This window comes from Amblyomma maculatum, chromosome 4 (assembly GCF_055883805.1).
Source record: "Amblyomma maculatum isolate TAMU_Amacu chromosome 4, ASM5588380v1, whole genome shotgun sequence".
NCBI lineage: Eukaryota > Metazoa > Arthropoda > Arachnida > Ixodida > Ixodidae > Amblyomma > Amblyomma maculatum.
The window spans coordinates 148505262-148525273 of record NC_139347.1 but is presented as its reverse complement, the minus strand read 5'-3'; positions in this window follow the sequence as shown (position 1 = coordinate 148525273).

Here is a 20012-nt window from a genome sequence, read left to right as displayed (position 1 = left end):
ACGAATATGCTATTCTGACTCAACATAATTCACACTATATGACGGCAGCCGTAACATTTAAGGTTTTGGTGCTCTAGGAGCTTTTGTCGCTTATTGAAACAAATTCGAGGAAATGACATTTAGGTGCACCCGTGGTCTGTTTGCTATAAATTTTACAGTCCCTAATAGCAGCATATTGTTTGTAAAATACTAACTCCCTTGTGCTTCCTAAAATCACGCCATAAATCTTTCTCGTCAATTTTTTCTTCATAAAATCACTTTTTGGAACAAATTATAATGAATGATCTCAATATTACGGGTTTTAGCGAATCCACCAGCTTCCGTGTTTCTATGAAAGTTGAGGCTATGAGAAAAAAAAGATAAGCTTGTTAAGTATTGAGCATTGCCTAGCTTCAAAACAAATCTTTCCTGGCCAACGTAAACAGACATCCGGTATTTGACGAAAAACGTAGTTAGGGGTACCTTTCCCTGGCTCAGCGTGTTGTGGTCAAGTATGTTTGGCAGCGAGAATCATTATCTATGGTCGTCTCTTATACCTTTTGCTCGACAGAAACGTAGACTTTCCGATGATCTGTAACAATACTATCCATCATTTTGTCTATACAGTGTTTCCTTTTGGCAGTGTCTCGAAACGCGAAGTCTCATAGACTGGATTACACATCGGTGTTAAGTCCATTTGGTGCCACCGTCTCTTGAACACGCTACAGATATATCCTAACGAGTTGTTCATAAAGTCTGTTCCAATACCTTGTTCGCATATGCACTTTCGAAAACTGCAGTGGAGTGATCAGTCACACGACATGCGCTGAGATCCTGTTGTGTTGGTTAACGTTGACTGATCTCTTCCACAGGCTCCATCTCGGCGGCTAGGCTCCATCTAATACGCTCAGCAGTCTGGCATCACCGTTTGGCAAGCCGTTTCTCCCTCTGTTTGAGCGTCTCGGCTGCTTTCGGTGCCTTCTTGCGTTGATTATCTTTACTGCTGCTATGCGCTACTCTAGAAGCGGTTGCATTTTGTTGGAGGTAAAATGGAGAGCGTCTCTGTACTCTGCGATGTTTTTTCTGCGACTATAGAAAGCCGGAAAAGTAAATGCATGGGCCTGATACTGGCTCTGTAGCTGAGCCATATTCGCTACCTCGTGCGGAAATACGAGAAAACAGAGAAGAAAGAAAGGAAAAAAAAGAGAGAGAAAGACGCGCGTCTCAACAGCCATCTTTGTTGCCGCAGCGGTGGCGGGTGCAAAGACGAAGAGGTGAAACCACTGGTGGCAGGCTAGTTCCTCTCCCCCTCCCCTCCCCTTGCGGCGGGGCCCTACTAGTTCCGGCCTCGTGGGGTCAGGAGCAGCCACCGACCACAGTTCACCAGGTGGTTAAAATCAATGTTACTAGTAACGTTGGTTAAAATTACTCCGCAGCCCTCCACTACGGCTCCTCTTTCTATTTCCTCTTTTTCTCCCTCCTTCCGCACTTACCCTAGAATGTGGGTATGGCCACCATAATGCGGGTCAGGTGTCCACAGAGAAAATGTGACACATACTGCGCCGTTCCTTTCCTGTGAACCAGTTTATTATTAATATTATTATTATTAAAATGCGGATTTAAGAGTCTCGTCGAACGTCTAGCGCTGCCAGTAATTGGGGCACTGCAGGGTCGAACTGCTAGCCCCAGGGCACTGCTTCAGCGCGAGAGATGGGCGCCGGAGACAAGTGATGGCGATGCCACAGCGTTGTCTGCTTGTCGTCGTCTTTACTTTCCCCGCGTTAAGAAGTCGCCATCACGGCGACTCACGGGGAAAATTACGACCAGAGGGCTGTATTACGGCTTGAGGCGGCTAACATGGACACCTCGCGGCCGCGGCGGCGGTGTTCGGAAGAAGGGGTGACTGGCTCGATGGCGTAGTTTACAGTAGATGTGCGTTCCGAGATGCAATAAGGCACGTGGTATTTGGTGTCAAGTTTGCTGGTGATAGGAACGCATAGCCAAACGAAACTGTCGGCCAGAGACGTCGGAGCAGGAGTATCGCTATCATGCTGATCTTTTCGATAGCCTTGAGTGTTGTAGGTAAACGTGCGAGCTAGCTGACGGCATTCCTTGGTTTTCTGTACAATATCTGACAAAGCACTGTACTCAGAGGCATCTGGATGGTATGGCAGAATTGTGTCCAGAGTACAAGATGGTTAACGGCCGTATGACAGAAAGAAGGGCGAAAAACCACTTGTTGCTTGTGCGACAGTGTTGTACACAAATGTTACGAATGGCAGTACCTTGTCCCAGTTGGAGCTCCCAGGTTCGCATGTAACATACATTGCGAGCATGTCCCCAGCGTACGGTTGAAGCACTCCGTGAGGCCGTTTGTTTGCGGGTTGTATGCGGTTGTAGCCCGATGTATCGATTTGCAAGACGACAGGAGCTCTTCGACTATTTCGGAAAAAAAGACACGACCTCTATCCCTCAGAAGCTCGTGAAGAGCGCCGTGTCGAAGAATGAAGTTATGCAGAAAAAATGGGCTACCTCTTGGCCTGTCGCTGCAGGAAGGGCATATCCTCAATGGTGAGTGCTGTCAAGGAGGATGGAGGGGACGATGAGTCAGGTGAGCGCACCGGTGACCGAGAGAAAGCGTCGGCGTCAGAGTGCTTGGGGCCAGAGCGGTACACTACACGGAGGTCGTACTCCTGAAGCCTGAGAGCCCAGCGCCTGAGATTACCAGACGGATCCTTGCGAGACGCGAGCGAACAGAGAGAGTGATGATCTGTAACTACCTCGAAAGAGTGGCCGTATAAAAAAGGCGGAACTTCGTTACAGCCCACACGATTGCTAAGCACTCCTATTCAGTAACGGAGTAGTTGGACTAGGCTTTGGTAGGCGCACGGCTTGCGTGCGCGACAACGTATTTGGAGAAGCCAGGCTTGCGCTGGGCGAGGACGGCGCCGAGGCCGACACCACTTCCATCGATATGAAGTTCTGTAGGTGCAGTAGGGTCTTAATGGCGAAGGATTGGCGGTGACGTCAGAACATTGCGCAGCATCGCGAATGCATCATCGTAGGCTGGCAACCAAGAGGGGAGGTTAGGAGTGCCTTTCAAGAGCTGTGTAAGGGGGGCTGTGATGGTTGCGAAATTCCTACCAAAGCGACGAAAGTACGAGCAGAGGCCCACGAAGCTTCGCAGTTGTTTCAAAGTGGTTGATTTCGGAAAGTCATTAACGGCGCTCAGCTTCTCAGGTTCAGGCAGAACATCTTTGCATACATATGTCCGGTTATTGTGAGCTGCAGGGCACCGAAGCGGCCCTTTTTTAGGTTCAGTTGAAGACCAGCAACGATCAGCAGCAGTGACACAGAAGAAGACAAAGTGGTAGTAACGTTTGGTGCTCGTAGAAGGTCGACGCTGCTGTGCTTCTGTGCTTTGCGTGCTGTGTCATCCTGGACTAACCTCCATGCACTAACTTTGTCACGTATCATCTTGGTGGAGGTGACTAAAGATCCCCGTGTGCACACATAAATTCATTTAGGCAGCCGAAAGCTGTATTTGCGCAGTGGCCGCCACCTACCTAGGATCGCAACGTCAACAACAGCCACTGTAACCTCTGAGGCAGCTGCTACCACAGCAACAACATCGGTGCAACCACTCGTCCTCTCAAAAAGCCGCCACCCTCCCATCTTCAATGACAAAGACAAGACAGATGTTGATGACTGGCTGTATGAATACGAGCGATGCAGCAGGAACAATCACTGGGACGCGACCATCATGCTGGGCAATCTGATTTTCTATTTGGCGGGAACCGCTCGCGCGTGATTCCAAAATCACGAGTACGAGCTGGGGACCTTGGAAATTTGCAAGCAAAAGCTTCACGACTTGTTCGGGAAGCCCATTGGGCTGGCTCTCGCAGTCAAAACCGAACTATATCGTTTCGCGGCCAATCCACCATGGAGTTCTACCTTGTCTACATTCAAGACGTGCTCCCATTGTGCCGCAAGGCGAACATCTCCATGCTGGAAAGTGAAATGTAGGAACATCCTCAAGGGCATCACAGATGACGCGTTCAACATCCTCTTCTGCATGGATTGCTCTACCGTCGAGTCGGTGCTTCAAGTTTGCCGAAGATTCGAGCAGGCTAAACAACGACGCCTGGTACATCGCTTTTAACGCCTTCCGAACACGGCACCTACATCATCCTGCGATGTTCTGGCTCCTCTGCAACAGCCTTCTCAGTCCACAACAATGACTCGGTTCGTCAGGCGAGAACTCGATTTCTTAGCTCCTTCACCACTCCCATCTCCAGTACCCGCCACCGTAGTCATGATACAGGCTGTTGTCCGCCAGGAACTTGCCAACGTTGGCCTTTCCTCCAACCCCGTACCGCCCTCGTCACCATCGCATCCTGTTCTTATAGTGGCTGCTGCAACCACTAGCCAAGCTCCCCAACTTCGCTACGTTAGTCGCAATCCTGCAGAGTGGGACACCTCAGATGACAGGCCAATTTGTTTTATTTGCTGTCGAGCCGGCCGCACTTCGCGATATTGCCGCAGTCGCACCTTCCCCGCCCCTCGTTCTTATTACAACGCAGACCGTCGGTAGTACTACGGACCTCGACGCTTCCCTGCCCAACCTGAACAGCTCTGCCCCGCATGTGATGGACCTGGACACTTCCCTCCTAATCGCACCTCGCACCAAAGCCGTCACAAGTGTCCGTCACTCCAGCGGATCTCCATCTCCATGGTCTCATCAATCTTGGTCACCGCTGCCTCGTCGCAACTCCTCCCCATCATACACCGGCACCTACTCGGGAAACTAGCGAGTGCAGGACGTTTACCCGCTCCCCAGGATAGATGATGCCCTTGACTGCTTGCACGGTGCCAGCTATTTTTCTTCGATTGATCTCCGTTCTGGTTATTGGCAGATCGCTTTTGACAAACGGGATCGAGAGAAGACCGCTTTCGTCACGCCTGATGGCCTGTACCAATTCAAGGTGATGCCATATGATCTGTCTAATGCGCCCGCAACATTCGAGCGCATGATGGATTCTCTTTTACGCGGTTTCAAATGGACGACGTGTTTATGTTATCCCGATGACGTTATTGTCTTTTCCTCGACCTTCGAGAGCTTTCTCCATCGCCTTGAGGCCATTCTTGGAGTCTTCCGAAGAAGTGTAGCGTCGGCCGACGTGAACTCAAGGTGCTCTGTCACGTGGTCGACTCACGTGGCGCTCGACCCGACCCAGACAAAATACGTGCTGTAAGTGCATTTCCTACACCCCGCTGTACCAGTTACCTGCGTAGGTTCCTAGGCCTTTGCTCCTATTTTCGGCGGTTTGTCCCCAACTTTGCGGAGACGGCTCCTCCAGTCACCAATCTTTTGAAGAACGACGCTCCATTTTGCTGGGACCAACAACAATCCCAAGCTTTTTCTTCGCTCATTGCAGCGCTCACCAACCAGCCCGTCCTGGCACACTTCAATCCTTCGGCGCCAACGGAGGTACGCGCCGACGCCATTGTCCACGGTATTGGTGCCATATTCGCCCAACAGCAGATTGGTCGCAATCTCGTCATTGATTATGTCAGTCGCCTCCTTTCTGTGGCTGAGCGAAATTACTCGATCACAGAACATGAGTGCTTAGCTCTCGTGTGGGTCATTACAAAGTTTCGCCCTTGCTTGTTTGGCCGCCCGTTCTCCGTCATCTCCTACCACCATGCCTTATGCTGGCTTTCTATGCTGAGGGACCCTGCTCGTCGCCTGGACCTCTGGGCCCTCCGCCTTCAGGAATACACTTTTTCTGTCATCCACAAGTCTGACCGGCTGCACGCTGACGCATATGTGTTGTCCATCTCTGACCTTTCAAACATTCGCCATGATCAGCGCTTAGATCCCAAGCTTTGCAGCATTATCAATCGCATCAGCACTGATCACCTTGATGCTACCCTTGCTGTGTTCGTGCTCCACAACGGTACCTTATACAGACTGAACATGCGACCAGATGGCGCCGAGCTTCAGCTCGTAGTCCCCGAACACTTGCGAACCACCGTTCTTCAACAGCTGCACGACGCACCCACAGCGGGTCATCTTGGTGTATCTCGTACGTATGATAGGGTCCGCCGCCGCTTCTTTTGGCCTGGCCTATACCACTCTGTTCGTCGTTACGTGGCTTCTTGTATCCGGTGTCAGCGACGGAAGAAGCCCTCGGTTATGCCTGCTGGATCCTTGCAGCTGATCGACATACCAGTAGACCCGGTTTTCCGAGTTGGCCTTGACCGATCCTCGGGCCTTTCCCAATTTTTTGCGTCGACGAATAAATGGATTGCGGCGGCCACGGATTATACTACGCGCTACGCTGTCACCCGAGCGATACCCACCAGCTGTGCAACTGACGTGACTGCGTTTCTTCTCCACGACGTCATCCTGCTCCATGGTGCTCCATGCCAGCTACTCACTGACCGTGGCCATTGCTTTCTTGCTCGAATAGTTTACGACATTCTTCGGTACTGCTTCATTAGGCACTATTTTACCACTGCTTACCATCAACAAACGAACGGCCTCACCGAACACCTGAACCGTACGCTCACGGACATGCTGTCAATGTATGTCTCAGATGATCACCGTGACTGGGATATTACTTTTCCGTTTGCAACGTTCGCGTACAATTCCTCTCGTCACGGCACAATGAGATACTCACCGTTTTATCTTCTATACGGCCGCGACCTTCCCCTTTCTTTTGACAGCGCACTGCCTCCCATCGCTAACGCCAGTTGCTACGTTTGTGACGCTATCTGCCGAGCTGACTCCGCCCGTGTTATTACTCGCGGCCGACTGGCCTCCTCCCATAATTCTCAAAAACGGCGCCATGATTCTCGCCACCGGGATGTCCACTACTCTTCTGGCTCTCGTATTGCTCTGGACTCCCGCTCGTAAAGTTGGACTGTGTGAAAAGCTCTTGCCACGCTACACAGGACCTTACCGTGTTTTACGGCCAGTCACTTCTGTGACATACGAGGTCGCGCCTGTACATCCGCCGCGACAGTCCTCTATGCGATGCACCGAGATTGTTCATGTCGCCAGAATGAAGCCGTACAGCCCCTGCAGTAGTTCGTCCTAGTGCGCAGCGGGACTGTGCTTTTCGTGGAGGGTAATGTGGCATATATGCCTTGCATAGTTGGACGTTAAAGACGGCAATGATCAGCAGCAGTGACACTAAAGAAGACAAAGTGGTAGTAACGTTTGGTGCTAGAAAAGGTTGACGCTGCTATGCTTTTGTGCTTTGTGTGCTGTGTCATACTGGGCTAACTTTGGTGCACTAACCTTGCCACGTATTAATATCATCGAAGTAGCATAAATAGATGTTTCATTTCAGGCCACGCAGTACGGTGTCCATCATACTTTCAAATGTGGCTGGGATGTTACGGAGTCCGCATGGCATAACATTAAATTCGTGGGAGAGAGCACGAAGAAGTCTGTGGCAGTGGTAGTAAAGAGGCAGCGAGAGGAACCAGAACAGCGCTAACGGGTGGGATGATTATGTCATGAGCTACAAGGAGTTTGGCCGCAAAACTAGGACACGGCTCGTGGAGCAGCGCATCTGACGATGCATCACTTGGTTCAAGGAGCTCTACTTGAGGAATGCAGCAGTCAATGAAAGCATGATGCTTGGACGAAAAATCCCAGCCGAGAATGACGTCATGAGAACATGCGGGGAGAACGACGAATTCGATGATGTACAAGGCTGCAGCAATGACGACGCGAGCAGGGCATACAACTGCCGGCTGTATACTGTGAGCGAATGCGGTACGAAGCGATAGTCCCTAGAGAGGCATAGTCACCTTTCGGAGGGAGCGGCAGAGTTTTAGCTGATAAATGATACAGCGGCACCGGTATCGATGAGCGCAAGAGTCTTAACACCTTCAATGATGACAGTAATAACATTCTCAGGGTTAAGATGAGGACTTTGAAATTCTGTCGAATACGCAGTTCGTGCCTCGTGAACGGCGGCGGTTAGTTTTCTGGCTGGGTAGCGGGGCGTCGGCGCATTGGCGAAGTGGACGGCGACATGGTGATGATGAATGACGAGGCAAGAAGTCCGGATGATTAGGGGGTGCTGTTGGAGGATTCGGTGGGACTGAGAACTGGGAGGCCAAATAAGGTGGCGCAAGCCATGCAGCTAAAGTCATTTTAGGCGGGGCCGGCAGTACAATATAGCGTGCCCAGGGATGCCGCAGTGGTAGCAAATAGGCCTGTTGTCTGAAGTGCGCCATGGAGATGGTTTCGGAAGCAAGGGGGGAGCAAAAGCTGTTGATGCCGAACGCATAGGGGGCGAAGCATATAGGCATATGCTGGATCAGGGGGTGGATTTGAAGTGACTTCGGCATACGTGCGACGCTGTACCTGGGGAGGAGTCAGCGCGTTTGCTGGAGCGTAGCTCAGTGGCGCAACGCCGGACGATGAAATTGTGGGCGCGGAGAGTGTCATTCCCAGAAGCAGGCGTCTCATAATTTATATGGTTCAGTCTCCTTCCGAGGTAATCTTGGAGCCCAAGAACAGAAAATCTGTCACAGCTTCCACTTCTTGTCCATTTATGTTCGAGGACTTGATAGGGCAAGACGCCATGATCTTTGTCTTTTTAATGTTCAGTTTAAGCCCAAACTTCTCACTCACTTCTTGTACGCGCATCAGAAGTCTCTTGAGTTCCACTTCATTATCTGCCATTAAAGCGGTATCATCCGCATATCTAAGGTTGCTGATACGTTTTCCAGCAATATTCTATCCAGCTGAAGACTCGTCCAGACCGGCCTTCCTCATGATGCACTCTGCATATAGGTGAAATAGGCAGGAGAACTGTATGCAGCCTTGCCTCACTCCTTTCTCGATCGGAAACCAATCAGTAAGACCATGCCCAGTTCTGACTGTGGCCTCTTGCCCTTCATACAGGTTCCTGAGGAGACAGATGAGGTGAATTGGAACTCCCATCTCTTGGAGAGCTTGCCACAATCTGATGTGATCTACGCAATCAAACGCTTTCGCATAATCAATAAAGCAGAAGTAGATGGGTTTCTGGAACTGTCTTGCTTTTTCCATGATCCAGCTGCAGGGCACAGCTTCAGCGCGAGAGATGGGCCGGAAACAAGCGCAGCGTTGTCTGTTCGTCGTCTTTACATTATTATTATTATTGTTATTATTATCATTATTATATGTTCTTATTATGTTCTTATATGTTCTTATTATTATGTTCTTTGTTTGGGCGTCTCTGGTGCGTCGGCAGTGTAACCGGCGTGCGGCCCTGTCGGCCCTGTCGGCCATTAGCTCTGATGTCATGCACAGCACACCTGTTCATCCTCTCCGGTTTCCGCGCATGCACACTAGTGGCTGTCTTAAACGCGGCGAAATGCACTGCTGACTAAAGTGGTGTACCTCTTGCAACAGAAAAATACATTTGGGAGGCACCTAATACAATTTCGCACACTTCACAGGTTTCTCTGCAGGCTCTACAGTTCTGTTGTCTTAGTATACGTAATTTGAAGGAAGCAGCCGATTTCTTCTGTTGCTAGCGTCGATACCAGCGAGATCGAGGCACGTGCAGGCCGATTGTCAGGAGAAATATTTCTTCGTTGTGACTGGATACATTTCAATTATATTTTCAAATTAAGGATGTGTTGTAACGATGGTCTTTTTTAAGCTTTCCTATGTTTTTCCTGTATCTTCCAGAAACAAATAAGCAAACATTGACTGAATTAGACGACCAGGGCCAAGTCTCGCTGTTGTTATCTTAGGTATATTATCACTGCGAATGTGTAGCGTGAGCGAAATAACAAGCTCTTTTTGTAACGGAAAAGAGCTAATGCGCTATCAATACTTTGTGAACGGCACCGCAGATGAACATATCGATGTCTTTCGCGACATTTAACTAAGTGTAGGTCACGAGCATAGCTTAGATTGCATGGAATATTTGCAGCATTGTCATTGTCTTTAAACACACAGCATGCCTAACAACGAAGTTCAGATAGAGTGTGTTGTCAGTCTTTACTGGGGATTCTTCCCATCAATACTACAAAGAAGGTAAGACTACAAAGACTACAGACTAGTAGGTGAGACTACAAAGGTTAAGTTTGGCCAGGAAAGATTAAGCCGCATGTTATCTCATTCCACATATGAGCCCGCTATTATATTGACTATCAGTATCTGTTGGCTGTGCATTACCAGGTCTCCATTTTGGTGATGTGTTCAGTATAGACGCTTTTACTGCTGTAGTTCGTTAGATGGGCATATATATTGGTCAATTCATTGTTCCAATCCCGCTGCCGCAACGTTTCAAGGGGCGCCCCTGGGTAAAGTTGAAGAAACCATCGCTGTTTTGTCCTGGCTGTCTGAATTGTATCTTTTTTTTCCCGCGCCTTCACAGGTTTAAGGCTCATGCTTTCTTCCATAATCGAGATGTTGACATTTTTCTCCAAGATATCAAGATTTACCGTCTTGTGGCATCACACAAGGAACTATATCTTATGGACTCTTGTATGTACCCAGCACAGGTGTGATATTTTATTCCATTTTTTATATATGACATAATGAAGAATATACTCTATTCTAGCAGTAGTTCTCAAACTTATTTTTTATTTAATGCACTGCATAATAAAGCATTAATTTCATAATGCCTTATGTAAAAACGCAGGTGTTATATGCTTTTTGTTTTTCGTTTTTGTATAGTTATGCTGCACCAATTCGCGAGAGATGTAGCGAAAACGTAAAGTATATATCTATATCTATCTATCTATCTATCTATCTATCTATCTATCTATCTATCTATCTATCTATCTATCTATCTATCTATCTATCTATCTATCTATCTATCTATCTATCTATCTATCTATCTATCTATCTATCTATCTATCTATCTATCTATCTATCTATCTATCTATCTATCTATCTATCTATCTATCTATCTATCTATCTATCTATCTATCTATCTATCTATCTATCTATCTATCTATCTATCTATCTATCTATCTATCTATCTATCTATCTATCTATCTATCTATCTATCTATATATATATATATATATATATATATATATATATATATATATATATATATATATATATATATATATATATATATATATATATATATATATATATATATATATATATATATACATGTTGAGCCACCGCTCGAACAAACGTCTTTATTCCAGCCACAGCCTGGAAGGCTGCGCGTGATCTTGCGAACACGGGTGAATGATGACGATGCTGCGTATGTACAGGTGAAAGGGGTGAAAGTTCTGGCACCGTGCTCACGCAAATCCCACCGGCAAGGAAGCGGCCACCCTGGTCGCTGTTTAGATGGAAGCCGGTCGGAGGGTGTACGGTTTCATGCACGAAACATGAACAACTTCTGAGCGCCGACGCCGTTAGGAGATGGTATGCGATAGGATAACGCGGTAGTTCACGGGAGATGTTTGCTGGAGCACGGTGTAAGGACCCATATAGCGATGGAGGAACTTCTCGCACAATCCAGGCGTACGGATCGGCATCCAGAGTCGCACTTAATCAATGGTTGAGAAGGAGGCAGTGCGGTGGTGCAGGTCATAGCTGTGCTTCCGTTCCTGCTGAGTGACTTCAGTTTTGCGGTGAGCAATTTGCCGCTAATGGGACTTACGTGTAGAAAACTGGTCACCCAACGATGCAGGTGGGGAGCCAGGATAAGAACAGAAGGTGGTGTCGAACAGTGTTGTTGGTTGACGGCCATAAACTAAGAAGAATGGGCTGTAGCCAGTGGTGCGTTGAACGGCGGAATTATAGGCATAGTTAACGAAAGGCAAAATGGTGTCGCAGTTGTTATGGTCAGGACTGACGTACAGGGTCCTTCAAAATATGTGCGAACACGGCGAAGCGTGGCCGCGCTCCGCGGAGCGCGGGCAGCGCTGTGTTGTTCTCTTCCTGTGTCTTTGTTTTGAAGTGCGCTAGTTTTATTTCCAAGATGAGTTACCAACTAGCCCTTTCTTCCACCCTTGCGAGCGTCAGCGCATCCGGCGCGGTCGCGCATCGAAACAATGTGGCGCATGCGCACAGCAGACTGGAGGCGGTGCTTCGTGTCGTCTGCTACAGCACGGAAGCGCGCCGTGCTTGCTTTGCTGGGAAGCGCACCTACGCTGTGTGCTGACAGCGCCCAGACGCACCGAGTTGGCAATGTCGCATTTTACTGAATGCATCCCGTTGTTGGTTCCGCATGCGGCCACTCAGCAGCGCGTGTTCCCAGTGCAGCGTACTCAGTTCAATGCAGGTGTTTCAAATTTCTCAGCTCTATTCTGGATTAGTTTATGCTGTTAAATGCCCAAAAGACACTCATGCTATGGGAGACGTCGACGTAGTAGAGGGATCTGAATCATTTCGACCCCGGCGATGCTTAGCATGCACGGTTATAGCACATTAAATGACCGTCTTTCCTTTCTTCAACCCCACTACAACAACTACAACCCCACACATCAAGTATCCTTTCATGGACAAAAAAAGTTTGACATCAAGGTAACGCATCTAATTGAGAACGCAAAACTGATTGTAGGAAATAAAATTCATGATCCACCGAGTCTGTTCAGGGTTTGCTCTTGCGTGGAGTTTTATTTTCTCCTATGTGGGGCTCTTAAACGAGTTCCATGGCCAAGGTCAGTAGCTGGTCGGTTCGCCACCTGCGTTTGTGACGGCTTTCATCCTGTTCTGGAGGGACCTGTATAGGGACCTACAAAGGCTCGCATTTGTCCTTAGCCGCTCCCACTCCTCTTGGACAACAATCCATAGTACGTCCGCTGAGAGGCCGTGCAGCTGTCGGCCGGTCATAGCGCTCTTCATTACGCCCCAAACATTCTCTATAACATTTAGGTCAGGGGACTGAGCAGGCCATTCCAACACTGCGATGTCGCGGAGCTCAAGAAATGCAGCGACTTTTTTCGATTTGTGTATTGGGGAGTTATCATGCTGCAGAATGAAGTCGCTGTCCGGAAATGGTCCTCCTAGAAGGTACGGGAAGAGCACATCGTCCAGGATTGAGCAGTAGGCCTCTCCATTGAATCGGCTCTCTAGACGAACCAGGGGTCCCAGGCCTTCGGCGGTCACAGCGCCCCAAACATTCACAGCTAACCGGCCGCTGGCAGCGACTTGCTGCATGTACTCAGGCATATATCTGCAGAATACGAAAAAAACATTTGTTAGCGTTGGTAAAAAAATGCTGGTCCAACCAACAAGCTAGAAGGAACAGAAATATCAATTATTATCTTTTAGGATTGTCTAGCGGTCATTACCGGGCGACCTAACACAATCACAAGAAAAATTGCGAACGAGGCCATTCTTTTATGAATTCACTTGTTTTGAGAGATCATTAAATGTTCCGAGACTCAGGCAAAGCATGATTCCTGCGTATGCCACAGTTTAAATACTGGCTCTCTATCCGCACCTATTTCTTGATGAATGAATGAATGAATGAATGAATGAATGAATGAATGAATGAATGAATGAATGAATGAACTTTATTTCCGTCATTATGGAGCCTCACGGTCGGGGTGGAGCAATTAGGAGGTGGTGCCTCCCAGCCGGCTCTCAGCACTGGAGACCGCGGAGAGAGTATTGTAGTAAGCTGTCTCCGCCAGACGGCTGATGAGCCTTTGCTGATCCGGGTCGTGGCTCCGCATCAGCTTTTCTCAGGTGGCAAGGTCTGGGATGCTTCGTGATTTAGCCCCAGGTGAGTCCTGACACTCCAAATTATGTGATTTTGCGAACTCATTTTGTGGAAGCTACTGCAGAGCTCAGGCTCCCACTGTCGTCATCGTGTAGTAAGGAGTACGAAAAGAATCTGTTGACCTGAAGCCTCCTCCGGGCCCTGCACTCCTTTGGAGTGAGTGACCTATCCGGAACTGAGAATGTTATCCTATTCAATCTAGGTGATCGGTTTTTCTTTATACGTTATGCGAGGGTCTTTATTCCCACTCTGGGGCACTTCCAGAGCAGCTCGGATGTATAATTCTCGAGCGAGTCTGTAAGCAGCCTCATTCCCCGGAATACTCTCATGAGCAGAAACCCACCCATATTAGGGAGTCCTCTCTGCTTCAGGGGTAATTTGGCGGCTTGACTGGAGACCGCCCCCTTACAAAAGTTGTGAACAGCGGCCTTACTGTCAGACAAGATGATCTTGGCTTTGGTACTGACCCACGCTAGGGCAATAGCAGCCTCGTTTGCCACTAAAAAATTCCTAATATTAATCGATCCTACAGTCACTTTCTCCCCATTCCCATATTTCGTGATGAACAATGTACGCGCCAACTTATAGTATTCGATGTTTATAGATTTAAGCCATAACTGACAAAAACTGAAACTTCAGTTATTATGGTTGAACGTTCGTCACTAATCAGAGCTGTACTGTTATTTTAGACAATTGCTTTATTTTTTTCGAAGTGTAAAATGAAATGTTGCTTAATGTACGCGCTTTGCAAAACTACAGTTGCTAGGCCACTGCAAAAATTATTATTGATACTTGCTAGAACAAGCATATAAACGTTTAAACCTTAATAACAGTAAATACTAGTGCCTAAAATGATCCTTCATTTTAGGATACACTTGCTTAAATGATTACACTCACCGGCAGTTTTCAGGCCGCCAGACTCGCTGACGCTGGTCCCACCTGGTCGTGAAAGCAGATTCATCAGTAAATACGACCTTTCCCCAGTGCTCCTCTGTCCAGTGCTCATGATCTCGGGCAAATGCCAGGCGCTTGTCCTTGTTCTTCGCGCTCACAAGTGGCTTCTGTACAGCTATTTTTGACTTGAGGCCAGCCGCGCGCAGGCGACTCCTCACTGTTGCGTTCGACACACCCGGAAGCCCGACAGTGTTCTTAATTTCAGTCGAACTGACAGTGGGCTTGTCCACAGCGGCCGCAACTATGTTCATGTCGTCGTCTTCATTGGTGACTTTGGGACGGCCTGTCCGCGGACGATCCGTGATCCTTCGCTCCTTTCGGTATGCCCGAACGATCCTCCGATTCACGGTCGAAAGTGGTCGATTTGTTAGCACTGATATCCTCCTCTGGGAGTATGCTTGTTGGCTTAGCGCTACAATTTGCCATCTTTCGCTCTCCGGGACACGAGACATCGCTTGCTCTCCCTAGCTTCGGCGAAAAATGACGCCCCCCCAATACTGTTACACCGCTTTTATTACTGGGGCAGCGTAAGAAATAAACATGAAAAGAAAAAAGTGACATCATTGCTTTAAAACTGATAGCTTGGTGTTTGTCAGCCGATGAACATAAAGAATGTGCAGTGGATCGTGCTTTCACAAGTCATCCGAGAATCACTCACTAGTACAGAGCAGTCGCTTAGCTTGGCACGAATTTGCAGCAGCTCATCAGCCGCGCAAAGCAAGCAAAGCAAAGCTTCCCAGCAAAGCAAGCACGGCGCGCTTCCGTGCTGTAGCAGACGACACGAAGCACCGCCTCCAGTCTGCTGTGCGCATGCGCCACATTGTTTCGATGCGCGACCGCGCCGGATACGCTGACGCTCCGCGGAGCGCGGGCAGGCTTCGCCGTGTTCGCACATATTTTGAAGGACCCTGTACATGGATATCGTGTCTTACAAAGTGCGGTGATAGCGTTCGATGAGGGCATTGGTCTGAGTATGATATCTAGAAGACGTCTTGTGAACGGTATTGGCAGCGTGGATGCAGTACTTCCGCCAGGACTTGGGAAAGAAATGCCTCTCCACAGTCGCTAATCAAGATACGGGAGCACCACGACGCAAGGCGATCGCTCGCAGGAAAACTCGGCAACTTCAGAAGCGGCACTGGAGCAAAGAGGGGCTGTCTCAGCGTAGCGCGTGAGATGGTCAATGGCGGTTAAAACCCATCGATGACTGACGGCAGTGAGAGTTAGGGGGCCGAATAGGTGAATGTCGACAGAATCTAAAGGCACGGACTGGCAAGGAAGATGTTGCAGGGGGCCGGCAGGAAAAGATGTTGACCGCTTACGATGTCGGCAAGGCACACATGATGATATATATTTGATGACGCTGGTAGACAGCCGGGGCCAAAAGTAGCGGTGTTTTATACGGTTGCTCATCTTGTGGTGTCCTAAATGACCGGCAGTGACGTCATCATGGTAGGCCTCCAAAACTCGATGATGGAGAAGGCGAGGAACAACGGGAACCCACCGGTGACCAGTCGTGTGGTATACAGAGCGGTACGGCGTTCAGTGTTGAATCCGGAAAAGGCGAAGCTGACGACATAGGCGGCTGTTGGATGGCGATGATTGACCACGGAGGCGATCGATAATTGTGCTGTACTAATGATCATCCTGCTGCAATGCCAGGAAATTACTGCTTTGGTCCAGCGGAGAGGCCTCGATGGGTGCAACATCTAGACGATCACCGGAAGGCTGACGGGAGTGGTAGAGTGTAGTAGCCGCATGGGAGTTGGTTGGAGTAGAAGACAGCGGGCAACGAGAGAGGGCGTCAGCATCGAGGTGTTTTCTGCCGGCTTTGTACGTGATGGTAAAGGTATACTCTTCTAAACGTAGCACCCATCGGCCGAGCCGACCTGGTAAGTTCTTTAACGACGACAGCCAACAGAGCGAATGATGGTCGGGGACGATTGTGAATTGGCGGCCATAAAAATTGGGTCGAAAATGCTGGACAGACCAAACAACGGCAAGAGATTCTTGTTCCGTAATGCTGTAGTGACGCTCAGTTGCTGTGAGAGAACGGCTAGCATATGCCACAACCTGCTCTTCGGACGCAACATTGCGTCGCAAAAAAAAAAAAAAAACGGCACCGATGCCTTGTCGACAGGCGTCAGTATGAAGAATGGTGGGAGCTGTCTCATCAAAATGTCGAAGCCGAGGTGTTGAAGTGATTGCTTGCTTGAGGGACTGTTAGGCCTGTTCACATTCATTGGACCATAAGAAAAGCGCGTCAGGCTTCAGAAGTTTGTGTAAAGGGGCCACAATTGAAGGCAAAGTTAAAGCCAGCACTGAAAGTCTTGTTGCTACGCAGACATTGAATAAGCCAGAGACACAGAGAATAAAGAGATATAAAATGTTGACCAAGTTATTAAAAACGCGCCACTGGTACAGGCTATGAACGGCAGAGTTGAACCGACACCGGGAACACGAGCTAGTAAGGAGGATATCAGTTTCTTTATCACAGCAGGGCAATGATGGGACTGTGCCAGCTGTGGAAAATTATCACCACCACCTTACCTGTGCGCAGGCAATGGCTGGCGCAAGTGGCAATGTCAGGGTAGAGCCAGGAGGGTGTGGCATTATAGGAGTATTGAAGTATTCAGACTAAGAACTGTGACCTGAAGGCAAATGAAGAAAAGTATTGAAGCTTACTTTATTAGGCTTTGTACAGAGACACGTCGTATCTGCTCTAACCTCAACACCAGATATAAGCGAGGAATCAACCAAAGCCTGTAACAACAAACCTCACTGGGCATGGCGGATGTAGAAAGTGGGAGACAGGGAATAGTTGCAAAATAAATAATCAGGCAAGATTCTATCGATACTGCTTTTCCACAATCAGTGCCTGCATGAAGCGGAAGATCACAAAGACGCAGGACACATGTTTATTTTGCAGCAACCGGCCTCCTTTCCGCAACACAGACGAATGAAAATATTTATCGAGGCCAACGACAAGCTTAAAACCGCAGTGCAGAACCGTATTTCAGATGCGTCTTGTGGAAGACAAAACCGTTTCTCACAATTGCGCTTCCAATGCAGCTTTGAGGAAGATTGTAGCTTTACTAGCCCAGCCCGAAATAAGTGCTAAAAAGTCGCCAATACTTCATAGAGCCCCTGCAAAACTAGTGGCACATTCAAAAAAGGTGCACATGAAACGCGCTGTTGGCGTGAATGACAACTTCAGCTTCATTATAGAGATTAGTGCTCGCCGCTATAGCCGTGTTTAAAAACATTGAGGCGAAAACTGAAGCTCTACCTTCAAAAGTTTGACACGCCAGCGTAGGCTACCACCGCAGTTGTGGCCAAGTGGTTTGGGCGCCCGTCTCGGCAGTGGGAGGTGGTCAGTTCGAAACCCGCCGCCGGACACCCACCGGTAAAATGGGTACAAGCGTCCCCCGGCCCGGTGCCCGGCTCTCTCATGGGTGTGCGTTTGGAAGAGGCTCTGCTAACACTGTTGTGCTCCTTCGAGGGCTTAAAGTTTCGAACAAACTAATGACCTGCAAAGGTCGGGTTGACAGAAAAAAGGGCCGCATAATGGGCTTTTGCTGCACAAGGCGGACTTATTGTTGTCCGGTGGCGGAACTTACATTTCAACATCGGGGCGACTATGATCCGGATGAACATTCCTGAATGACCTAGGGTGAACATGAATGCAAGGGTCCTGGTAGGCTGACTGTGATGTCACCCTCCCATACGAAAGGAGAGGCCAGAGTTGGCAGCACCTGCCATAGGTAATGTCAGGCCAACCTACCTCCTGTTAATGCTCTGCCATGTCAGATGTCAGCTTCAAGCTGTTCATTCCATACATGCTCGTTATTTTTCGCTCACAACACCAACATTGGCGGGCGGCAGTCGACGCCGGATGTTCATTTAGCGGGGCCTATAACACTACGGATTTAAGGGAACAGTGACCTATTCGCAATACACTTTAGAATTCTACATCCAATAAAGCAGTACCAATAAACAAATACATTTATACACGTCACGCTATCTGAAGACATTTTCTGTAGCTTGGAGGTAGCCGAGTGAAATATAAACCTAAACGCGATTATTATCAGTGGCCTTCAATGTTGCAGCCCTTAAACCCGCACAGTGTCTAGTAAATGAGTATTAGCGGAAACCTACTCCGGTCGTGCCAGTCAGACGGATTATGACATATTCGTCGTAGGCGTGTTTTCTTCATTACGACTGGGGATGGGCGCTTCTAGCTCTCTCTATCTCTATCGGGCTTCGTTTCTGACGGCTGTTCTGGTATAATCTTTGATATCATGTTTTATCACAATATACTCCAAGTTGTGCAAGAACTTACACGTGCTACTGCTTCTTCATACTCGGTTCTTTTCGGTTTTATTCCCAGTCTTATAAATGACTACAGTGTTTTAGTTGATCGGGGGGTTTCTGATCACCAGATTGTTTGAGTGGCGTTTTTGCTTACATGGTACTCGACCTAATCACGCTTTCATGTTGAAAACTGTTAAATGGGACGCTCATGCCGATAACGTAAGCATAATAGATTACCTTGATGCTCACCCCAAAAACGTCTCTGGTATGGAACATTAATGAGGTATGGAACAACTTTTAAAATGTATGCTTCTTTTGTCTTGACAGCTTCGTTCCTAACAAAGTAAAAAAGACTGCTAGACGTAATCCATGGCTGACTATAGAGACATAATACATTTTAAAAGGAAAGCGAAGCGGGCAAGAAATAACCTTACAGCTTCGCATCACTTTGTCCGAATCTGTCGCGCCCTTTCAAATGCCATTTATTCAGCCGAACTATTCTATTTTAACACTAACTTGCCTCATTTTATCATATCAAATCCTGATAAATTTTGGAACTTTGTTGATGAGCGTAAGAAACCTAATGAGCACATTCCATATGAATAGACCTTACTAACAGATCCTGAGACAATTGCACCGCATTTCAACCGCCACTTCAGCAGTGTCTTTTTCATCTCTGAACCCCTTGTAAACTCACCTTTTGATACTCTTGACACTAGCATCATTTCATATGAGGGCATTGTTCATAAGATGTTAAGGGTGAAAGTAAAATCATCCCCAGGACCAGATAGTATTCCAAACGCATTTCCCCGGCGATATGCAGAGCACCTAGCAAGGTACATTGTATTAATCCTTCAGCTTTCAATCAGATGTTCCTCTCTTCCAGGTGACTGGAAGATAGCGCGCGTAGTGCCTGTGTTTAAAAAAGGCAGCCCACTCTCAGTATATAATTACCGCCCTATTTCCTTGGTATCATTGACCTGTAAAATGCTTGAACACATATCGAATACTCACATCCTTGACTTCCTAAATAACCACAAT